The sequence below is a fragment of the Cyprinodon tularosa genome, unplaced genomic scaffold, assembly GCF_016077235.1.
Source record: "Cyprinodon tularosa strain WSP-4 unplaced genomic scaffold, ASM1607723v1 ctg577, whole genome shotgun sequence".
NCBI classification, from domain to species: Eukaryota; Metazoa; Chordata; class Actinopteri; order Cyprinodontiformes; family Cyprinodontidae; genus Cyprinodon; species Cyprinodon tularosa.
In genome coordinates this window covers 755,699-760,670 of record NW_024039315.1, presented here as the reverse complement: position 1 = coordinate 760,670, position 4,972 = coordinate 755,699, and positions in this window count along the sequence as shown.

Sequence of the window (4,972 nt, the reverse complement as noted above, 5' to 3'; positions counted from 1 at the left end):
TGTATATGAATATGTCCTCCTCAAGAATCCACCTTTCGTATTCCATTTTCAGAGTTTTTGAAAGTGTTTAACAGAGACGTTAGCACCTCGACGTCGGAGTACACAGAGTGAAGCAGAAACACTTGGGCCTTGCGAAAAGACTACAACTAAGTGTAAACAGGCCCCATTTCCGTTTCCGGTGGTGGAGGGATATTGACTATTCCAACAGAACTCAATGGGATTTACAAAATGCTAAATAAAACACTACAGGAACGTTTTTTCTTTATGAAACTTTTTTTGGAACGTCATTGAACAGCGCTGACGACCCGGTGAGTAGCATATTTAAAAAAAAGAACGTTTAAGGTTGTTTTAAGGACATTATCGGACATGCACAATGGAAGCCATTCTGAAGCAGCCAGAGGGGGATTCTACATGAGCCAAATAGCAGAGACAGGACCAATTGTCAAAATTTTGGTGTCGATCATTCGATTTCATCCTGGACACTACAGAAAATGGGCTAAAAGTGTTAAAAACCGGAATTCTCATTTAACGATTTTGAGAGAAATTTGGCTTTTATATTGTAAAGTCACTGAATACTGTTCCAGATATATGTACACAATATTCTAGCCTATTCCTTTAAATCATCTTGATTTTATAATAACTTTGCACTCAGTAAAGCAGCTTTTTTATAGCTGAATATTAACCTACAGCAGCATCCAAAAAGCCATCTTCAGTCCTACTCTGCCATCTAGAGTTTTATTTCTGTATTACAACTTAATATGACTTCTTTTTTTCCTGCAATATTTAAACTTTGCAAAACACCTGTCTCCACAAGCTACATTTTATATTTGCTGAATTACAGAATAATGACTATTGTTTTTTAGAAATCTAAATCCCCAGAAACTGAGGTTACTTGCTCCCAGATAATTCTGTATCCCTGAAATAGGCTCACTCACATTTTGATTTCAATTTAAACGTATTCTATGGTACTCTAGTGAATGTGATTCAGTGAAATAGTTAGGAATGTCTTGAGGACCACTAACATGTTAGACCGATGCAGGTGAGCGCCAGGGATCAATGTAGTAAAGACAGGTGGAAATCTGGCAGGAGACTACATGACCTACAGTGTTTAAACTGTATTTTGTCATTTAACTGGCTGATCAGTGGAGCAGTGGGTAGCACAGCTGCCTTGCAGCAAGAAGGTTCCAGATTTGAGTCCCGGACCACTGTTTTTCTGCATGGAGTTTGCATGCTCTCCCTGAACATTCTTGGGTTCTCTCTGGGTACTCCAGCTTCCTCCCACAGTTAAAAATGTTAGGTTTATTGGCTTCACAAAATTCCCCCTAGGTGTGAGTGTGAATGGATGTTTGTCCTGTTTGTCTCAGTGTTGCCCTACAATTGACTGGCAACCTGTCCAGGGTGTACCCCGCCCTCTCGCCCGTAGACAGCTGGAGATTGGAAAGGAAAATGGATGGATGTTTACACTGGGATCTGAAGGGAGTGTAGGTAGCAGGTGGAAAGGAGCCTTGAGCTGAGAAAGAAGGAATGAGAGAAGATATGATTCATATGCAGGGGCTGATTTAGGAAATTTGGGGCCTTTTTCTTGTTGTTTTCCTGTCTATGTTTTGTATTCAGATTACTTTTCATGCTGTCTCTAAAGGAATGAAAGATTTTTTTTCCAGCACTAAGCTCACTTAGCTGATTGCCTCTTCCTGTGTTTCCAAAAAGGCGACGATAAAAGTAAATAACCCAGTCCTTCTTTTCACTGTAGACAAGCCATGATCTACTTATCTGTTCTCCATTTTTCATTTGGATGAAATAATAGCTGCATGAATCATGACAGCAGACAAGATGGAGGAGAGCAGGAGGCGGACACAATTAAGATAAGCATTCTGATGGCATTTTAGCAAAAATGATTTTTATCAAAAAATGGGCACTAATAAGGAATAGTTGTATTAACCATATCTGTAGAGTTTGATGGGCCCCCAGGAACTTGTGGCCAAAGGTAACTGCCTATTCAATTAAATTCAGTTTATTATAACAAGCAGTTCTGCACTAAACAAGAGGGTTGCAGTAGTGACTATTGACAGCCTAGTGTTGGTTTAATGAGGCATCTTGAAGCGTTTCAACACATTGCCAAACTGTATTGATACTGTCTCACAGGATACCCACACCTGCTGGATCTTTAAAGACGCTACAGGCAGTTTATCTGACAGACTAAACTGAATTGATTCAGTTCAATTCAGTTTATTTCTATAGCGCCAATTCACAACACGTCATCTCAAGGCACTTTACAGTTCACCAGATCATACAGTCAAATTGATTCAGTTTTCTATCTAAGGAAAACCAGTTGATTGCATCGACTCATTGACTCGAAGGCAATCCCTGCCTGGTATTGCCTAATGGTAAATCCCCCCAGCTCATATGAAAAGGGGAGAGAGAGGAGTACACTTGTTCAGGAAAAAGTTCATAACTTTTCAATCGATCAGCTTTCTTTCTTTGCACATTTTAAAGGAGCAGAGATGGGCAAAGTGCTATTTCAATAAAATCAAACAAAAAGTTCATAACAGACAAACAAATAAAAAGCTTTAAAAACAGCTTTATTTTTATGGTTCCAGGACATTTAGGTTTAAAGGGGAAAAAAGCAGCAGATAAATTAGGACAGCAAGCATGAAGCAAAAATTATATTGATTTTTAATACGCCACTTGGAAAAATAAGCAAAATTACTGATATGGATTAAAGTTGGGAAACAGTGGCAGATTATATGGAAAGCAGAACCACAGGGGTGATTTTCAGTTTAAAATGTACAGAAAGCAGCTCCAATGAGAGGAAAGACAAGACAACAGCGAACAATATCATGTTGAGACAATTTAAGCAGTACATTACATTTATTTGGGAAACACAAAACAGGATTATGTGACAAATGTCATATGGAAGAAACAATTTTAAATGTCTTCACACTTAAATACAACGAGGAAAGATCAAATCTGGAGAAAGACTTAAGAGAAGAAGGAATTCATCAGTTAACTGTTCCTGTAATTTTTTGCCAGGAAACATTATTTTTATACCTCGTGCAGACAGTTTAAACAAGATATATAGACGCTCTCTGATCGAACTCTGACAATAATGGGCAGTAATGCTCCTAGCTGGCTCCCAACTGCCATGAAAACCCAAGATGAAGATGAAGATGGTGCAGCCTTAAGGCTGTAAGAGTGCGTAGAAGAACTTGGACAGAGCATGCGAAATATGGAGCTTTTATAGAGGAGGAAAAATGGAAAAGCAGAGAGAAGGTGGATGGAGATACGGTAGGAAGAATATGCAATGAAACATGGAGGCAGATGATCAGGTGTGGGCGAAAATAAAAAATTTAAAGTTTTTTTTTTTATGTTTTTTTATTTTCAGTTATAAAGTTTCTTTTTACAAGTTACGATTCCTAGACTTGGAGGTTATGTTTGTAGCTGGAGCTTATCTTTCTGGGGATGGATGGATTTTAACGATGTTTTTATCAGAGGTTTCCCTCATGCCAAATAATCAGTGATAATCCAAATCATAATCTGGATACAGGAATATTTTTTAATGATTATTTGACAGAATAAGCAGTTCTCCACTAAACAATAGTGTGGCAGTAGTGACTATTGACAGCCTAGTGTTGGTTTAATGAGGCATCTTGAAGCATTTCGACACATTGCCAAACTGTATTGATACTGTCTCACAGGATACAGACACCTGCTGGATCTTTAAAGACGCTACAGGCAGCTTATCTGACAGACCAAACTGAATTGATTCAGTTCAATTCAGATTATTTCTATAGCGCCAATTCAAAACACAAGTAATCTCAAGTGACTTTACAGTTCACCAGATCATCCAGTGAAATTGATTTAAAGTTTTCTATCTAATGAAAACCGGCTGATTGCGTCGACTCATTGATTCAAAGGCAATCCCTCACACTAAGCATGCTTGTAGCGACAGTGGAGAGGAAAAACTCCCTTTTAACAGGAAGAAACCTTCAGCAGAACCAGGCTCAGTGTGAGCGGCCATCTGCTGAGGCCGACTGGGGTTCAAGGAGACAGAAGCAGAGATACAAAAGTACTATGATAAACATATATCATAACATGAACATTTAGGGGAAAATGTGATTGATGACAAGGATTTTAAATCATATTTTTAAAACAATAGGGACATTAAAAAAGTAAACTAAGAGAAATTAACTTTGAATTCAAATTAAATTCAGATAAGTTGAGTGATAACTGAGAGGAAAAGTATGACACAACAAGAAAATTAAAATGAAAACATAATGGCTGAAATGTTCCTGTTCCTTTTAGGCTGCTCCAAAATTCTTGATAATTTTAATTATAAACCGCAAAAGATGAGACATTTTTTTAGCAGATGCATCATGATGACAGAAACATTTTTAAACAGTTTAGTGAGTCAGTCAGTTAGAAACAACTCCTGTATCGGTCACATGACTTTCTTGAAACGGCACACGCACCAATACTGTGTTTTGCTCTGTGGGCAACATGCATGCACCGATGCATCGGAGGTGCTGAGCCCATCACTACCACAGCCTCAGCATGGGACTCAAAAAGTTTGGAGGTATTTCACTGAAGACAAAAACAAAAAACAAAAAAAGAGAGGAAACATCTGTGGTTTTTTTTAGGATCATAAAAAACTTATGAACAGATTTTATGGACATTTTTACCCACGGTGCACCTCAAGGCAAGGAATTATTAATTTAATTTAGTAATGATGCAGATCAGCTATAGATGTGAGCCACAATTTGGGAAAGAATTTTCAGCTTGGTTGAGGTTGGCGTTCTCAGTGATTTTCTAGTTAGGAATTAAAAACATTGCTTTGTGTGTATCCTAAGCTGGAATACGAAAACTTATCAGCTGAAGTTATCAAAAATAAAATATATAAATATATATATATACCACTGCAACTTGAAGCATAAAAGCAAGACCAATGTGCTCCAATAATATCCATAAAAAAGTG